This window comes from Falco punctatus (genome assembly GCF_963210335.1).
Source record: "Falco punctatus genome assembly, chromosome: Z".
NCBI classification, from domain to species: Eukaryota; Metazoa; Chordata; class Aves; order Falconiformes; family Falconidae; genus Falco; species Falco punctatus.
Genome location: NC_137586.1, coordinates 20,210,221 through 20,231,028, shown reverse-complemented (window position 1 = coordinate 20,231,028; position 20,808 = coordinate 20,210,221).

Genomic DNA, 20,808 nt, shown 5'->3' with positions numbered 1-20,808 from the left:
AACAAGGGATCATAGTGACAAGTCCTGACCATCTGCTCTGAGAGTGCTCCACTATTCCAAAGCACCAAATTGATACACCTTTTAAAATTAGATAATCTCCTATTTAGCTCTCTCGTGTGCAGCCTGTCCTAACAATAGAATCAAAGTACTTCTGTTATGTAGGTCACCGGATTATGGGACCTAAAAATATTTTAAAAACTTGTTTTATTTTAAACTAAATAAAATCTTCTGTTCTTTGAAAAAGTCTAGGGCACTGAATTTGAAGTAGTGTAATAGGCAGCAGAAAGACTAAATGAACAAAACTTGCCCTCAGCCACTGACACTCAATGTTGATAACTCCTTTGATGTTCCTGATGGACCCCCACACACACACACCCTCTGGTATCAAGACTGCTTGCATCCATTTCAAGAAAGAACCTTTACATCTCTTTCTTTTAAAAGTGGAAGATGCAAAGGTGCTAAGCAATTTTAATTGGAAACAATCTATCAACAATCAAGGCTCATTTGTACAGCTTTCAGTTCATTTTATAGAGTCACGGAATTGCTGAAGTTCCCACTGGATACCACCTAGTCCAAGCCCCCTGCTCAAACAAAAGTCAATACAGGACCATGTCCAGTGAGGGTTTAATACCTTTGAGGATAAAGACTCCATAGCCTCTTTGGGCAACCTCTTCAATACTTGATCACCCTTAAAGCAAAAAGAGTTTTTTCTTATACTTAACTGTAATGTCTTGTATTTCAGTTTGTACTGATTGCCTCTCATCCTATCACTGGCTACCAGTGATAAGAGCCTGATTCTGTGTCCTTTCCTCCTTTCTTTCAAGTATTTATACACATTGACAAGTTTCTCTGAGGCTTCTTTTCCCCCAGCTGACCAGCCCCAGCTCTCTCAGCCTCTTCTTACAGGTCAGGTGTTCCAATTGCAGCCATCTTCGTGGCCTTTTACTGGACACATTCTAGTATGCCCACATGTCTCTTGTACTGGACTGGACACAGCACTTCACATCCATCTCATCAGTGCTCATAGAGAGGAAGCCTCACCTCCCTCACCCTGCTGGCAGCGCTCATTCTAATGCAGCTGAGGATGCTGTTGGCTGTCTTTGCCACAAAGATTCATTGCTGGCTCATGTTCAGCTTGTTAGTCACCAGGATTCCCAGGTCTTTTTCTACCAACTACTTTCCAGACGGTTGACCCCCAATCTGTATTGTTGTGCAAGATTTTCCCTCTCCAGATGCAAGACTTCGCATTTCCCTTGTTGAATTTCATGAAGCTGCCCTCTGTTCATTTCTCTGGTCTGTTGAGGCCGCCCAACGGCATCACAACCATGCTGTATCAACCACTTGCCCCATTTTATACTATCTGCAAACTTGCTGAGGGTGCACTCTGCCCAGTCATCCAGGCCATTAATGAAGATGTTAAACAGTATTAGCCCAAGTACTGACTGCTGGGGTCGCCCCACTAGTGACTGGCCCTCAGTTACACTTTTGTACTGCTGAGGATAACTATTTGAACCTGGCAGTTCAGCCACTTTTCAGCCCACTTCATGGTCCATTTACTCAGCCTGTACTTTCTCAGCTCCTCTATGAGGATGTTATAGGAGAGTGTCAAAGGCTTTACTGAAGTCAAGGTAAACAATATCCACTGTTCTCCTCTCATCCACCAAGCTAGGTGCCTCATTGTAGAAGGCTGTCTGGTTGGCCAGGCAAGGTTTTCCTTTCATAAGTCCATGCTGAGTACTCACAACCACCTTCTTGTCCTTCATATGTCTAGAAATGGCTTCCAGGATCCACCACTTTCACAATGACTGAGGTGAGGTTGACTGACCTCTATTTCCACATATTTCCTTCCCACCCTCCCTGAAGAGAGGAGTGACATTTGCTTTCTCTCAGCCCACTGGAACTTCTCACATTCATCATGATCTGTCTGAGACAAGCAAGAGCAGCCTTGCAATTACATTGGCCAGCTCCCTCAGCACTTGTGAGTGCATCCCATCAGGCACCATGGACTTGTATATGTCCAGTTTCTGCAAGGGTTCCCTAACCTGACATCAAGGTTCCCCCATCAAGGGTATGTCTTCCTTGCTCTGGACTTTCCCGCTGCTCTCAGGGACCTGAGGTTGCTGATGACAGGTTTTGCCATTAAAGGCCAAGGTGAAGAAGGCCTTGAGCAATGCTGCCTTTTATACATGTTCACTCTCCAGGTCCCTGCCCCACTCAGCAGTGGGGCCATATTTTCCCTAGACTTTCTTTTGCTGCTGAAGTACCTGCAGAAGCCTTTCATGTTACCCCTTACTTCCCTCACCAGTTTCAAACCCAGCCGTATTTTGGCTTTCCTAATTCCACGCTGCATGCTCAGACAGTGGGTCTTTATCTCTCCTGGGTCTGTTTACAGAGTTACTCCTTAACTGTCTGTCTGATGCAATGGTCTGTGACATGGTGCAGTCCCAGAAGAACCGGGCTGCTTTAGCTGTTATGCTTTTTACTGTAGGAAAGGGGCATCTGAAGTGGGGCTTGGATGCCTTCTGCTGAAGCCTGTGAAAAAGAACCTGTCTTGGCCTGCACCATTAATATGGCAACACATCATCCAGACATCAAAGGGAAGAGGGGAGGAGCACATGCGGGTGACTTTTCATTAAAATTCTCCGTTGTTTTTCACTTGGCTCAGACAAGCTATTCATTATGTTCTCCTCTCTCTCAGATCACCTGGATGCCATCTGTTCTTGCATTCATAGCATTTTGCCTGCTCCTGGCACAGGGATTACGAGCAGGAAGGCTGGCTAGGAAAGAACTCAACTTCACGGACGATTTCAAGGTTTTTTTCAGCTAGTTTTTCATTCTGTTTTGGGACAAAGCTGAGACCTCATGGATTAAAGACTCAAACTGGCCTTAAAATAGCGTGTTCCCTTGTAATACAATGTATTAGGATTTTCTTTACCTTAGCTACCATGTGAAGAGAAAATAGTAGAAATATAACACATGAGATCAGTGAAGTGACCGGTTTGCTCTGCCACTGAGTCTGTATTTCCTATACATTTTTATAGTACTGATTACTTGGAAATCCTTTTAGTCCCTCCTGTTTCTTCACTACTTATTCTCAGGAAGGTAATTTTTGTGGAATTTCCCTGAGCTTTTTCCACGGCTGCACTTTTTGCTATGAACATTCAGAAAGTGGTGCTGCCAATGCCCTTGAGACCTTGTGACATCTGTAACATATAACCTATTAGTAGTACCTCCTTGACATTGCCTTACTTTGTAGGCAGGTACTGCACACTGATGTGGTTTCACTGATCTGACCATGCTAGGAAGTAAATCTTTTTCATATGAAAAGTTATAGGAAACAGCCATGCAATCCCAAGCTCTGTATGCTCCATGAACTCCCTCCACATTTGAAGTGTGAGAGTAACATGCTTTTTGGACCAGAACGTACAGCAGTTCAAATGCCGTCTCCATGCTTTAATAAAAGCACAGGGGCTTGCTTCCCTCTCAAGGTCTCAACTACCTCTGCAACTTTTACTTCTTTAGATGATGGGAAAGAATTTACATTCACCAAACCGCTGCGCATTCGAGGCCCCCACATGAAATGTCAATCACAGAAGAATGTGCAGAAACTCCCATAAAGTTTTTAATCAAATTAGTAGACGACACTGACATTTAAATAATGGTTTTTACGATGGTGTTTTAAACCTTTGTTTAAGATTAATAATGGCAGTTCACTCCTTTCTATGTTGTTGTTTCTGGTTATCTGCAAGATCATAAATACAACTTTCTGTTGTTTTAACCTTAGTATTTAGACTTTCTTTGGAATTGGACTTATTAATGGTTATTTCTCTGCTCACCTCAAATACCCTTAGTAGGAACATGCACTTCAGGATCTCCAAGAAACCTCTCAACTAATTTTCAATGTATAATTCATTCCATAGCAAGCTTCAGCTGACAAGTCGTACATGTGTGAAGTCTACTTGAAACTAAGATGACACTTAAACTGTCTTCTTGTCTTGTTTTAGCAAAATCATTAGTCTCTATTAGTCATCAACTAATTGCTCCCTGTATTTCATGTTTCCACTTCTAATTTGGAGGTGTGTACAACAGTAGATGAATCATTATGGACTCAAGCTTTGGTTTTGTATATATATAAAACCTAATCATTCCTTTATGGACTTAAATTTAGTTGCTGGAGTGAAGTTTTACCGCTCATGTTAGAACATCCTGTGAAGTAAGAACTGTACTTTAACAAGAATTACGGTACATAGAGACTAAAGCAGATAGAAAAGCCAAAGGAAAAGTCCCAAGATTGCAAATAAATAGAAACACCAAGTTATTCTCTAGACTTCATATGAAATTAATCTATTTTATCCTGTCTTCTAAGCAGGTGAGATTCTGAGGAGGAAGACAGATTCCATGCCAAGAAAGAACACAACTTCATCAGATTAGAATATATGGTATGTCTTCTCATCAAAAAAAGCCATCAAAGGCATCAGGATTGGCCACATCTGCAGTCAAAATGCCAGATAAAACAACTGTGTCCCCACATACAGTCTCCTCCAAGCATTTACTACCTCTGTATTTCCTAAGGACCTACCTTCTCCAGTAGAGAACTTGTGGCTGTCTGGTCTATGGCCCTGGCCCTGTGTAAAGGCACACCACCACTTTATTCTTTCCCTTGAGAATTGTTCTCATCTGAGCTACAACTGCTGGTTTGGAGTATGACACACTCCACTGACATCAAAAGCTCTATTAGCAGTCAGAGCTACACCCTTTACCTCCATCTCTGTTTCTCTGGGTTTAAGAACTCCCAGCAGGACTCAGGGCCATAACATACACAATCAAGTGAGTAACACAGAACATTCCCAGACTCAGTCTAAGACCATGGAAACACATGCCAGGCGAGCAAAGAGCTTGATAAGCTAACATGGAAAAGTTGTATTTGCATGTTGCTTTCAGGCAGTACCTGCTTACCCCACATGTAGATATAAGAATACACCAGAACACACAAGAAGTTATGTGTGTAGGTTCATAATTTAGAAGAAATTTCCTTCTGGATAATGGTCCATCCCAGATATGTGGAAAGTTATTGATAGGGATATTTGGATAGAAATGTTATGCATGTCTGAAATGTGTTATAGGAAAGGTAACCTTTTCTTTCAAGTAAATTAATTTTCTGGTAACATTTTTACCAAGAACAGGGACTATCCCATATTTGTTGACAAATCACAGTCTCCAGAATTATAGCAAAATACAGCTTTAATATAACATGATAAAACCATCTTCCTCAGCACTTTCTCCTTGTGCATGTTTTTTTCTTTTTTCTTTTTCTTATTTAGTCAGCGTTTTCCCAGCAGTGGATCAAATCACTTCTGCATCTTGTTTGCAATCAGATGGAAGCACTTTGGTGTAGAGAAGATGAGTGATGAGCACACCCAGGTCCCACACTAGGGGATCTCTATTCACTACCATAATACAAACATACAGTGCCCACATCCTTCATGTCCACAGCAGAAGTTGTGGGAGACATAGATTCTTATATGAAAAAAACTACCATTTAGACTGGGTCAAAGTAAACAGTCTCCTCTGCTCCCCTCCCTTGGCTTTGTGGAGGGCTGTGTATGTGGTATATCAGTAAAAAAATAGTTCACATAGTGCCTTTTTCATATCAATACCTTTGTTCTTGGCATAATGTCAAATAATAGGCAGTATTGTTATATTCTGACATGCTGAAGACAATATTGAAAAACATGAGTCCAAAAGCTGACTACAAATAATGCTATGGTCTTGCTTGTAGAAAATTAGTCCTCTCAAAATATAATCTGGTGTGCACCACTGCTTTTATAACAGGGAATTTATAAACAGAGTTTATAAAGTGGCTAAGTGTGTTAACTAGGATCCAAGAAGAGAGCTCCGGTGAGGTCTGGGGCTCTGCAATTCTTTCATGACTAAGAGGGCAGCGTTGCTGGAAACATCTTCAGTTCATATCCTTGTAAACAGCTTTCTGTGCTAAGTGTAAACAAACTGGAAGCCACACTTTTCCTCATGGCTCTTCGGCCAATATGAACCCATTTCATCTTCTGGGGGACATTTGTGACATAGGGACCGCAAAAGCATTTCCATGAAAGTCAGTGATTGCCTAACCCCTTGCAAGTGTACTGTTCAGAAGTTACCCTAATATTGGCTTTTCTTTAGTTTGTGAACATTACAGCAAATCTTCCTTTTTCACTTTGGTCTTCAGCCCACTCTAATTCCACTGACTCTGATTGTGGGGAAAATAGATTATGTTTCAAACGGAAATGTTTGTTTTACTGATTCAAAGATAAAAGGAGGCTTGAGTCTGCTCTGTGTGGTATACCTTGGACACAAGCTACTTAGGTGGTTGTTACATGAGGACTGAATGAATACAGCTACAACATGAGTAGGCTGGCATGAGAGCAGAGAGGATGTGCTTTTATATTGTTTTATATGACCAGAAGGTAGCACAGAAATAGGGCAAAAGGAAACAATGGAAGGAGGATGGGATCTTTTTAGGTTTTCCTCAGCTTCCCTTTCCCATTAAATCTACATATATGCCAAAACAATATAGAGACTGTGCATTCGCTATGTGGTAACTCATGGCACTGCCCATATGATTCAGGAAGTGGGTTTAGTTGGAGATCCGTAGAAATATATTTTGTCCTCACTGGTGGAGATGGAGCCATGATCAGCAAGGGTCTTCTCAAGAGATGATAACTAAACTATAAGGGGTCCCAAGAAATTTATGAAGCTAGAAAAATCAAACCATAACCGAGGACAATATCAACTTATCTCACTCCTGCCCCCCCCCCCCCCAGTCTTTATTTATTTCTTTTTCCAAACAATCTACAATAAAGCAGAGCCCAAGGGCAGAATAGATCTGTTCTGAAGAAGGAAGCAATGAAGTGTATCCAACAAAATAAGAAATCTCTGAAAAATCAAGAAGAGTTGGAAATAGCTGTGAGGCAGACAGAAAACCTTATTTGGAATATTGAAAGATTTTTGATTAAATACTGTGCAGTTTAAAAAAAAAACTCATCTTCTTTTCAACCTATAAATGAGTTTCTCCATGAAATGTAGGAAGAAGATCCTCTCCAACTACTAAGTGATTGTATATGAGCACAGAAAAAGTTTGTGCAGTTGACACAACATCCTGTTTGCCAACATCATCTTGCTTTAATTCTCTTGTCAGCAAAGCCACTTTATAAGAAGAACTATTAACTCACAGTTTGTTTACTTGATATTTTTTTCCTAGCAATTTCACTATTTTGATATTCTTTGGGCTTTTTTCCAGTCCCAAAGCACTAAGAAATTCAGTTGAGAACATAATAAACTAAAACAAATCAATGCGTGTGAATAGCCACAAATGTCACATTTCTTATCTTGCTCTGTGAAACACTAAGCAGCTGCTGGCTTTTAATGAGGAGGAAAAACAAAGCTCTGTTAGTATTCCTGTGCACACTTTGTTATTTCATTTAGCAGCTGATTTTGGAAAAAGAAAGAAACAGAACTCATCTGATGTCTTTCCTCTCAAGATCAACCCACATCCTTCCTAGGGCAGGAAGAGCAGGTGAATAGGACACAGGACATTTGCCACTTCTGTGGCTTCAATTGTCTAGTTTGTTCCATGGCTTCCCCGAGAACAACAGTAAGAGACTCTAGCAATGTAATTAGTTCAGCAGAGAAGTGAAGAAGAGAGAATCTTCTGAGGCATTTTGGCATACGTACACAGAGCATTGGTGTCCCTTCTGCAATGGACTGTTTTCCTGGCTCTGCAGGTGACCCTGTAGGGAGCAATTGTCTCCTCAGATGTGCAGTTTGTCCTCGCGTGGACAAGAGTAAGTTGCATCTGGCCTGGTAAAAGAAAAGCAGGACAGAGGGGAAGAGGGGGCTGGGGAGAGGACTAGCAAAGCAGGGGAAGCACAGTCTGAAAAGGCAGGCATGCAGCAGGTGCTGGGAGCCAGTATCCTGTACACCAAAACAACGTATCAGGGAAATGGTTTTTATGCCAGGCTGACATCAGAGACCCTCCACTTGCCCCCATTTTGCAGCTCCCTCAGCTGCTGCGTGATGGGGCTGGCGAGGCTTTACATTTTCTATACTGCAGTCCAATGCTGAATCAGGTGTCCTGTCCCACTTAATGCACCCAGCTCCCACCTGTCAACAGAGGAAGGGTGATGTGCTAAGGACCTGGGCACCTTTGGTTCAGTAGGCTCAGCTCTCACAGAAACTGCTTTCTAGAGGGGATTCCAGGGTCAGGAAGCTTGTACTTACCTTCATATCAAATAACAGTTATTAATGAGGCATAGTGGGTATGCTTAAATTTATAGTAGATCAAATGTTTCTCTGGTGTGATCCTGTTAATTTGCCCTATACACAGAAGTCAGTTGAGTCAGCTTTCATCACTTCAAAACTGTACCAATGCAGGGATGGAAGCGCTTGTTTTGGGCATTTCCCAAAATACAAAAATAGTAGTAATAAAAATATAGAAGGCATATCATGGGCCTAGCTGAAGCTGAGCAATATGTACATATTTCTTTTTTTTTTTTTTTTTTCCAGAAGAAAATGTGTTTATTCTTTGAGGCCGTAAGAAAACTAGTGGTTTCTTGATTCGAGCCAGAGTTCAGATAATTGTGTTGTAATGAAACATGTATTACTCTACATCTGCTAAGAGTAATATCCTAGGCAACATAAGGTTTAGAAGGCAGTTAACTATTAATTCTTCTGCTTTAAAGTTCTTGGGGTTTGCAAACAGGTGAGAAATAACTACACTGTTGGCACTGGGAAACCTACCTGTCTCTGAAACTGTTTGGTTTAGAATAAGTTAGAAATACATCCTGAGGTAATAAAGAGATTTTAATAGCATGCATTTGAAACAGTCATGAAGGGGGAAAGGGGGACACCAATTATACTATGGCACCAAATTTTTAAAGGTTAAACGCTTTTCCCATCCCCCATCAGGCAGGTTTAGAACAAGATATTGTTCAGATATAATGAAAGAAGGATGTAATGGAATCTGAACAAAACTAGCAAAGCATTTGCTTGCAACTGGTCTCTCATATGCTTCTGCCACAGCTACGTAAGATGAAGGAAGACAGCAGAGATAGTGTCAACCAAGAGTTTGTTTTGCCTGACACACCAGAAAAATTGTTCAATACTGGTTCATCTCAGCAAAGCCATTACCCTTTGAATGCTAGAAAGGTCAGCTGAGGTTATCTGCTGCATAAGTACTGGCTGCACAAATTCCTGGGAGGGAGCTTAGTTCTTGCACTGTTCCTTCCGAAACAATGATATTCAGATCTTTTTTGAATCTGCCTGCTATGTGTCTATCCTTTTCTCTGTCCCTCTTTCACATGGCAAACAAATTTCCAGATGGACTGACATCCCACTGTTGATGGAGAGCTCTGGTGAATATTCTTTTGTGTTACTCCAATAGAAAAGGTGTGTTGTACCATTTCTCTGCTTTCATAGCAACAGGTAGGAAATGAAAGTTGTATCTGGACCAAGCTGATAACACTGACTGGAATCCCAATGGAAGTCAGCATATTCTACTTCTTCTCTCTCTCTGTTGCTATAATTGAATACTTCTGGAAGGCTGTAGGTGAGAAAGATAAATAAAGAATAATAAATACTGTTAGTGAGAAATACAAATCCACTTACCTGACCATTAGGCTGAAACAAGGGAACATTTCTGGATGGGATTCTGCTGTGAATTGGTACAGTCATTTAAATCATGCTTGAGTTTCCACATTCATAACTTGTTTGTAACAATAATAAACTGCCCTTCTTGGCATTTTATATTGTGGAGGCTGGTTTTTTAATTCTAAAATTACTCTATGGCAGTTAGGGAAAATAGTGTTTGTACAAGGTACAGTGAAATATTACATCTGGCATCCTGTTAACAGCTTTTAAATCAACTTCTGTCTATGCCAAAATGCTGCTGATCTGAACTTTTCACTGTTGGTCAAGCTTTGGAAATAAACAATTGTTAAATTTGTCCATTTTAAATGGGTAAACCATTAGGATTCAGTCCTCGTTGCATTTAACTGCAAACTACAGCAGCGATTAATAATATGGATTGCTCCTTCACGTCAATAATTCATTCAGTTTGAACTGTTAATGAGTGGCTTCGGCATTTTGATAGTTTTTTGATGTGTAAGAAGCCAGAGGGAGTTAGTACTGACCATTAAAACCCATGTATTATTGATTGCTCTACACTCAACAAAAATAGCATTTCATTACTATAAAATTACATCTCAGTTGGTTTATTCTGATCCTCAAGTACCATTAAATGGGCGTAGCTGAAACCTGAGCTTTTCTCAGAGTTGACTAACATATCTACCAATACATCTTATTGTTCTTCTTGGGTGAGAACCAAGCAATACTGAGGAATAAATTCATTGGAATGCAAACATAAATGCTTCTTTTTAATTAGAATTCAGTCTTTCTGGCAGTATTATTTTTTTCTGGGCAAACAATCACCTTAATCATGGTTCTCAAGGAACTTAGATGGTTTTTTAAAAAAACACACTTTACTGTGAGAAAATTTAGCCTTTCCTTGTCAGGTCAAATATGCATTTTCTGGTCAATAAGCACCTATGTCCTGAACCCACGATCCCAACTGATATCCCTGTTGTCAGATAGAGGAGAGATCTTAAGATATAAATGGATCCTGAACTGTAAGAATTTACCTATGTGTAGTTGGTTTCAGACATACAAAAGTGCAGCATACTAAGTTTTCCTCTTTTGCTACTTCTGTTTTTGAATAAAGCCTCAGTGTGTCCAGTGCTGATATTCCAGTTTTCTACCTCAATTTGTGCTAAAGGAGTGGATGTAAATAAAACAGACATATCTAGAAATATTTATTATAGTATCAGTAAATTCATGCAACATGCTTTTTTTTCACTTGAAACCGTAGGCTTTTTGACAGAGAGTAATCATCTTCTAAAACATGTTCATCAATCAAGCTGTTCAGTGGAAAAACATATTTTGATGATTAGATGATATCCTCTTAATCAACATTGAAATCCAATGAGGCATGCTTGAATTGTGTGAGCTTATAATGAATTATTAGCAGTTCAAGGTGTGCAGAAAGTGTGTTATCAATACCAGTGTGTGAGATAATTGCCTGTACTCCATTATTTGTTATCTATATGGCAGCATCTAAGCAGTCATCTAATTGTTAGGGAGTATTTTCAGTTTCAGTAAGAGTTCATAATGAGGCAGCTCCTGATCTTTGAATTGATGCTCTTCAATTCTGCATCACTGAAATAACAAGAGTGAACAGCAATCTGCTAAATTATGCTTTAAAGAGAGGTAAATTTGACTTAAAGCTCTATTACTTGTCAGCTGAAATCAAAGCCATGCTTCTCACCAGGCTTTTGTGCCATTGCAGGGTTGCTGAAGCATGGGAAGCCTGTGAGAAACTTCCTTAACCGGGTTTCACAGCACGCAGAACCTTTAATACACTGACATATGCACCCCTCTTACTTCATTGCACAGGGAGCTCAGAATAAACCTTCTGGGGGAACCTCAGCTGATGCCAGAAATTTGGATGCGCCTGACTCACATTAAGAAACAGCACAGAGCTGTTACACACTCCAAGCAGGATCACATTTTTCCACTGCACTGGGATGGGCCTGCAAAATGCCACCATTTCCTAAGAGGAACTAGTTGTGGCTAAAAGCAAACTTCTGCTCTGGTCAGGATTGGTGTCAACTACCTCTTCTTCTGACTGCAAAAGGCATTACTTCCTCTTGGAGCAGCTCTTTTTCTCTCTGTCAGCAAAATAGTGACAGGTCATGGGTTGATATTATTGCAAATTTTGCATCTGTTTTTGCCACTTTCCAGCCTAAGCTTTGTGTGCAACACTAGATGTGATAGGATCCTCAGGATAAAGGTCCCTCCCTGCAGCAGTTTCCTTTCAATAAAAAGTTGGAAAAAAAAAAAAAGAAAACCAGGTGTTAGTTTAAATAAACAGTTCAATTGCCTTCCTTTTTTCCCTCATCTAGTTCTGCATAGCCAAGTGACTTCTGGGGATTTGTTTTGGATTTGCAACAGATTAGTGATCATCCAAGATTTAAGAAGCTGAATAAAGTATAATGCTTTCTTGTTTTGTGGCCTTGGTGTAGCCACCTTGCTTGCTCTGAAGTGCAGAACACCCACTGAAAGTCCCCTCCTTTTAAAGTATCTGTCATTTGACCTCCATAATCTTTGGTCTTTCCTGGAAATCTTGGCCTGTATGAGAAGCATCCACCTCCAAACTGCTCACAGGCTCAAATGTTAACAAGGGGAAAAAAATGTAGTCTTCAGGAAGAGAAGTGGTGGGATGGTTCGCTACTATGAAATGCCCCTAAACACCAAATCATGGACTTAGGCTCTTTTGTGTGCATTTGTGAAAGTGTATTAAACCTAAAAAAGACTTGGAGTCAAAGTGTCCTTAATCAACAGGAGATATCAATGATTAGCCCTGGCTGAAAATTTCCTGAGAGTGGTTATTGTGCAACAGATGCAAACAGCAAAATCAAAGGTAGCCATTTTGATACCACTTTTAGAAACAATTATTTTCTTTCATGAGGAAGGCATCAAAGAATAAAATTTTTTGTCCCAGTTTGGGGAAATAACAAAGTGTCCGGTACTCAGCACCTCTCACTTGACAGTCTTTTCCTTTTTTTGCTCAGACCTGTGAAATTATCACATTGACTTTCTGCTCCGCCATCCCTGTACAGCAGTTTTCTGGAGGCACCTTGTACCTCACAAGGAGAAATTTGAGGGCAATTAAAGGCACTACTTTCAGACCAGCACACAAGGATATTTCCAGCTTAAAGGACAGGCCTGAGAAGGCTTTCAAGGCAATGGCAATACAGTACTACAAAATGGTGTTTCAGCAGAGGCCACTCTAAGGGTAGGACTACCACTGCCTTAGGAAATGCTGAGAACATAACCATAAAAAAAATGTGCCATGGGAATGGAGAGCAACCTTGCAGGAACCTGATATAAAAAGGCCCTCTGAGGCTGTGCCTGGTGCCACTGTTAGTTTTTCAATGTATGTGTGAAAAGATGAGTGTATGGAAGACAGCCAGGGCCCCTGTGGGCTCTTGTGGCTGCTCCTGGCACCAGTGCAGCAAGGCAGAGGCAGAAGCATCTCAGGAAATCTGTCTGCCCCCTACACATCATGCTGGAGCTGCTCCTGATTAAGTTAAGCTGCAGTTTATACTACGTACCTACAGAGTAAGTGGCAGAAGGAACTGAAGAGGCAGGCTTATCTGTGTCCTGCATATAGCAGTAAAGCTAGTTTAGATACTGTCCTTTAACATCTGAAAACATGCTCAGACGTGTTGGTACATGCTGTGGGATATTACTGCCAGCTGGGAGCCCTGGAGCAGACACAGACCATCTGCATGCCATGGTGCAGTGTGGTGCAGAGAGGTCCTGAAGGGCAGGGGAAGCACTGGGCCACCATGGGGTCCTGGGCTCAGAAGTGTGAATCAGGTCCCTCAGGGCTAGCTTGGGCTTCTCTGCAGAAGCTGAGGTAAGTTGCAGCAAAAACTGCCACTTGCTTGTTCTTTGTTATTAGTAATAAATTAATTTTGCATCTGCATAACCACATATTTTCTAGGGTGGGCAGCAAACAAAGAATTACGTGTTTGACATGCAGACTTGCAGGTGCTGAGGACTAAGCTTCTTTGGGCTGTGTGAAGACGAAGTGTCCTCCAGCTTTCCCTCCAGGGCCCTTCAGATTGGCAGCTTCTGGCGACACATTTTTGTATGAGCTATTAGCACAGTGACGTATGTACAGTAACAAGACAACTAGAATAGTTACCTGTGAAGACAATATTTCTCCTGTCCTTCCTGTGAAAAAGCCTGAGACAGAGGGAAAACTTGCTTAACTTAGGTATGTCCAGCTGATAAATCGTCCTCACTTTCTATGGGAAGTAAGCACACTTTTGTCCCTAGGGAAGCTGTGTCTTAACAGAAGTCTTTGTGGATATTTAACTACCAGGTGCCATCTTTAAATAGGTTATCTTCACCCAGACCAATAAACAAAAGTTCCTATCTCTAAACAACAAGAATTTTCCTCGTCGTCTTTCTTCCATCTGTTAGCAAGGCTCTGCCTAGATTTGCTGTGGGACTTCTTGCTTGTACAATAATATCAGATAGGATCAGTTTATTCTCTTACGTTGAAGCACTCAAAGCAATATGAAAGAGGAGCTTCACTTATTTCATTGTTGGGGTGTAACTTAGTGACATATTTGTTTTCTGTTACTGCTTATATCCAAATGACAGAAGAAAGAATGTCTTTTCCTTTTCCCTAGATCAACACCACTCATTTAGTAGTAGTGAATGCTATCACAACCAAACCACTCAGCTACAGTGAAAAATTTTGTCTGATAGAAACTGAGTTCTTAATGAAAATTAATTCCTTAAATTGAAATGGAGTTTTTATGCATGACTAGAATGATTCTTCTTGGTTAAAAATACTGCATTTGCAAGCACCCTTTCTTACAACCATTATTTTGATGAAACAGGGTCATTCACCCCGCATCAGAAGAAAGTGAAAATGTCAGTAAAGTGACAAATACACAAGTAATTCCCTTTGAGGGAATGGGAATGGCAAAAAGGACAGACCTTATTTTTTAAAAAATATGTAGTGCTACTGCATTTACAGCTATGTCAAGATTGGTTTTTGCCTGGGTAGTTGTGGGTTCCTGTAAGAATGCTGCCAGACAAAGAAACTATTCAGTGCAGAACTGTGAACATTCTCTGTTTTCTTGCCTTTTTGCTTTTGTCGTTGTTGTTTCTTTTTCCAAATGCTATGTACAAATAGTGTCATTTTGTCATTCTTCCAAGTCTGCTATTCTCTTTTTGAGTAACTGTGGTCTCTTTCTTTTCCTTCACCTTTTTCCTGTCTCAGTTCACAGTAGAAGTTGAAGGCAAAGTTTATTTTCACTGTTGAAGCTGTTATAGGGAGGTGAGTATCTCCCTTTTTCCAAAACACCTTGAATTCTTCCACATTTGCTGAACAGCAGTGTGAACCATTTGAACAGAACAGTTGACACCCAGCACATTAATATTACCCCAAGCAAACACCAGTGAAGTCCTATCTGAGGCAAAGGAAGGTGTTATTTCTTGATTGTAACTCTACAAAAACAGCTCTCCCGAAAATAGTACTATGGTTGAGGAATCAAAATAGAACAGCAACTTCATGCCTTTGGGAAATTATTTATCTTTTACAGTTGTATTGCAAGTAGGCCTGGAAGAGTAATGAGAGATTAGAATGAACATTTAAGAGACATCTTAGTGGAAATTTTCCCAGCTGTGTGCATTCTTGTCTCTACCTTTTTACAGACATCACTTTGAGTGAGACTTGGTTCATTACTGGAAACCAAACTGCAGGCTCATTAACAAGATAACCTTAGTCATAAAACAAAATTACTGTGACAGTGGAATAAAATTCTTTTGGGGCAAAAAGAATGAAATAGTTCAGTACATTTAGGTCAGTTAGAGCTACAAAAACCTGTCCCTCTTATCGTCACTTTTTGTCTTTCTTTAGGAGAAAATTACTTCTTCCCAAGGTTCAGAAAACTGAAATCCCCTCTTTGACTGCTGCTACAGAAACTGTTACAGTGCTTGTCCCTTTTACACATAATGTCCAAATGTCCCTCATAAAACCACTTCCTCAGACTTTTCCAGAATTTTTTTCTTGTAAAGGCAGTATTTCTAAGTTACTGTTAAAGTTATTTTGCAGGTAAGGCCATAAGGAGCAATATTGTCACCTCTCAAATTACCAGGGACACTTGAGACTTTCTGTCAAAACAGTGGCAAATGAAGCCAGTGCAGGTGTCCACAGTAACATCCCTGACACCTTGTTCCACAGCTGCTACACTCACTGAGGGAAGGTGAGCACACGTTTGGGCACAGTCATAGCTGCCTGAAATGCCTGTTACCATTACTGATGCCAGGACTCACATGGAAGACTACACTTTAATATTCATATTTCCAAAGGCAAAGACACCAAACTTTGTTGCCAGCTTTGCTATTTTCTCATATATAAGGTTTTCAAAAAAGGAAAGGAAAGCTGGAAATAACCAATTACAATTGGAGAACTAAATACGTTTTAGTATTAAAGCCTTACTGTTCATAGCCATAAGGATTCATGTATTTGTATCAGCCTATATAAGATCAGTGTTAGACCAGTTGTTAGTACAAACAGACTGAAACACTTTTGCTGAATTTATAGATCTGTGTCCTACAGATCTGCCTAGATCACCATTGCTTGGATGTTCTCCCATTAAGTGTCTTCTGGTGATAGCAGCTGCTTTAAAAATAATTCCCCATATTTAATGATGAATCTTAAAACTGGTTTTGGTCTCTCTGTTGTTTGAAAGACAAAATTGCAATCTAGAATCCAGTCTGAGCCTCTAATATTTAAATAATTGAGGTCCACAGGGAAGGTAGCAAACAGTCCTACACAATTAATGATTATAGCAAAATCAGTCTGGCTGCATTATTGTAAATTATGCTAAAGTGACATCTGAAAGTAGCTGGCTTGTGGTGCTTGATGCCACATATCTGAAATGTGTTAGGAAAAACAAGGATGCAAGTTCATTCTGCCTCTGAACAGGAACATTTTTTTCTTAGACATGTTCAGAGCCAGGACCACCCACACACTTACAAAGTCAGTTTAAAAGTCAGTCTGCAACTGAACAGTAAAGCTTCTACAGCCTCATTCATGTTGGCAGTCCTTCACCCCTGACCACATTCTTTAACACTCACCCACGAGATGGAAAAGATTAATACCAGTGGTGGCCATGCTGCAGAAGAAGGTGAGGTACAGGGACATGCTGGATAAGCAACAATGCCATACACATTGAATTAACCAAAGCAGATCTTCCAAATAACCCCTTCAATATTTCTGGATTAAGTCTTTTAAATCCTGATACCTCTGAAAGTTCTCAGCATTGTCCTCTTCCAGTCAAGAGGGTGGCAAGTGTTTAACCTTCTGGGTTACAGAGACCATTTAACACATTTGTATTACTAAAAAGCTAATAATGCATCATGTTTAATTCTGCAGTTAGAAACAAATCCACATTGGTCTGAGCTAAATTAAAAATCATGGGCACACAACTCAAGGGGCTTTGCAGCACAACTCAAAAAAGTTGTAGCGTGTAGCAGCAAATTCAGCATCCTGGTCTGTATGCATCATTACAGTTGTGATCAACCACCAGTTCTGGCAGGCACACAAAAGGTACCATCTTTGCTACAAAAAGTAATATTTACAATCACAGAATCACAGAATGGTTTGGGCCAGGAGGGACCTTTAAAGGTCATGTAGTAATCTTCAAAGGTCATCTAGTCCAACTGCTCCTGCAGTGAGCAGGGACATCTTCAACTAGATCAGAGCCCCATCCAATCTGATGTTGAATCTTTCCAGGGATGGGGCATCCACAGCCTTTCTAGGCAACATGTTTCAGTGTTTCATGACCCTCCCAGTAAAGACTTTCTTCCTTATTTCTAGTCTGAAACTACTTTAGTTTAAAACCATTACACCTTGTGCCACAGGAGATGGGCTCCATTCCTGTGATCATTTTCATGACCCTTCTCTGGATCTGTTCCAACAGTCTCCCATGTTCTGGGGACTCCAAAGCTGGGTGCAGTGCTCCCGGTGAGAGTCTCACGACAGTGGAGTAGAGGGTCAGAACCACTTCCCTTGACCTGCTGGCCACACTTCTTTCGATGCACTCAGGATACGGTTGGCTTTCTGGGGTGCGAGCACACATTGCTGGCTCATGTCCAGCTTTTCATCCACCAGTACCCCGAAGTCCTTCTCCACTGGGCTGCTCTCAATTCCTTCACCCCCCAGCCTGTATTAATACCAGGGGTTGCAGGTACAGGACCTTGCACTTGGCGTTGTTGAACCTCATGAGGTTCATATGGGCTCACCTCTTAAGCTTGTCCAGGTCCCTCTGAATGGCATCCCATCCCTCAGGCATGTCAGCTGCACCGCTCAGCTTGGTGTCGTCTGCAAATCAGCTGAGGGTGCACTTGATTCCACTGTCTATGTAACTGGTGAAGATATTAAACAGTACTTGCCCCAGTATGGACCCCTGAGAGACACAACTTGTCACCGATCTCCATCTGGACAGAGCCATTGACCGCTACTCTCTGAATGTAACCATCCAAATAGTTTCTCATCCATCAAAGTTGTCTCTCCAATTTAGAAAGAAGGATGTTGTGGTGGACTGTGTCAAAGGCCTTACAGAAGTCCAGATAGATGACAGCCATAGCTCTTCCCTTCTCCACTGATGTAGTCACTCCATCATAGAAGGCCAGCAAATTGGTCAGGCAAGGCTTACACTTGGTGAAGCCATGCTGGCTGTCTTGAATCACCTCTCTGTCTTCCATGTGCTTTTGTGTATCTTCTAGGAGGGTCTGTTCCATGATCTGCCCAGGCACAGAGTTGAGGCTGACAGGTCGGTAATTCCCAGGGTTGTCCTTTCTACCCTTCTTAAAAATGGGAGCAATGTTTCCCTTTTTGCAGCTACCAGGGGCTTCACCTGACTGTCAGGAATTTTCAAATACAATGGCGAGTGGCTTGGCGACTACATTCCTTCATGACTCTGGGATGCATCTCATCAGGTCCCATAAACTTGTGTATGTTCATGTTCCTCAGGTGGTCAAGAACCTGACCTTCTTTTACAGTGGAAGGGACTCTGAAGACCCTGCATTGTAGTCCATCCACTCGAGAAGTGTGGAGAGATTGCCAGTGAAGACTGAGGCAAATAAGCTGTAGAGTAACTTGGTCTTCTTAGTTAGTACTCCTTGAACAGCTGAAAGTTTTTTTTCTTGAAATTCAGGGTCCTGACTTTATCCTTTGCCTGATCCATATCCCTCAGGACTGTGAAATCTACCAATGCATGATCACTGCAGCTCAGGCTGCCTCTGATCTTGACATCACCAATTAGCTCCCTTGTGTTGGTGACCAACAGGTCCAGTATCACATCCCCTCTTGCAGGTCTGTCTATTACATGGCTGAAGAAAGTATCCTCAATGCACTCCAGGAGTCTCCTGGATTGCCTACAACTTGCCATGCTACTTTTCCAGCAGATGTCGCGGTGGTTGAAGTCCCACAGCAGGGTGAGAGGCTGTGAGAGCAATGCCTCCTGTTGCTGGAGTAAGAAGGTTTCATTAACAGGCTCCCCTTGATCAGACGGTCTGTAGCAAACACCATCCACAAGATTCCTTTTGTTTCCCTGGTCTCCAATTCTTACTCATAAACTTCCAACCTGCTCATAACTATTCTTCAGAGACACTCTGTCCATTTTTTGATGTAGAAGATAACCCCTCCACCCCTTCTTCTCACCTGTTCCTTCTGAACATCCTGTAGCCATCAATAGCTACACTGCAGTCATCAGATTTGTTCCACCAAGTTTCTGTAATGGCAATTCAGTCATAGTTTTCTAGCAGTGTGGTAGCTTCCTGCTCCTCCTGTTTGTTGTCCATGCTGTGTGCATTGGTGTAGAGGCACTTCAAGCTGGGCTGTCAGCTGTATCACCTTCTTAGAGGAACACCCCTTAATTCCTTTGAGGTATTTCACTGGTGGTTCCCTGTTGGCCCCTCAGGAGCCCCTAACTTATCTCTGTAAGATTTCAAGTGTGCTGCAGTGTACAGAGAATATCCCAGATCAACAGTCTGAAGGCTCTTGCTAACACCCCATGTCATCCCACAGCTTGTCACAGGGAAGCCCAATACTGTCCTCCTCTGTCTGGATTGCCACATCCATTCTGGCAAGTGCAGAGCACATAGCTTTCTGCCAAGTGGATACCACAGCTAAGCTCCTTCTGAAAGGCTCATGACCACCAACTGAACTCACCTCTTTAGTTGGTGGGGTGACTGGTTATTCTTCGTGAACTGCTGCACAAACTGCCATGCCATGTCCTGGCTAGCATGCCATGCTCTGTTTGCCCACTCTGTTCACAGCTCTCCAAGTTATATCCCACCACTCTGGCAGACACCGGATAGATTATGAAAAGGCCAATGTTATGCTATCTTGAGATGCAACAAGGTGAAGTGTCAGGTCCTGCACTTGGGTCACAACAACTCCATGTAAAGCTACAGGCCTGGGGAAGAGCAGCCAGAAAGCTGCCCAGTGGAATAGGACCTGGGGTTGCTGGTTGGTGGCCAGCTGAACATAAGACAGCAGTGTGCCCAGGTGGCCAATAAAGCCAACAGCATCCTGGCTTGTAGGAGAAACTGTGTGGCAAGCAGGACTAGGGAAGTGGAGAGCGGTGACAAGTGGTGTTCCTCAAGGGTCAGTTCTGGTACCAGTGCTGTTTAACATCTTTGTTGGCAACATGGACACTGGGATCGAGTGCACCCTCAGGATGTTTTCCAATGACACCAAGCTGTGTGGTGCAGTCAACACACTGGAGTGAAGGGATGCCATCCAGAGGGACACCAACAGGCTTGAAAGGTGGGCTCATGTGAAACTCATGAAGTTCAACAAGGTCAAGTGCAAGGTCCTGCACCTGGGCCAAGGCAACCCCAAGAACAAATTCAGGATGGGTGGAGAATGGATTGAGAGCTGCCTTGAGGAGAAAGACTTTGGAGTGTTGGTGGACGAGAAGCTCAACATCTCCCAGTAATGTGTGCTTGTAGCCCAGAAAGCTGACTGTATCCTGGGCTGCATCAAAAGAAGCATGGCCAGCAGGTCAAGGGGGATGACTTTCCCCTTCTGCTCTGCTCTCATGAAGCCTCACTTGGAGTACTGCATTCAGCTTGGAGGCCCCCAACATAAGAAGGATGTGA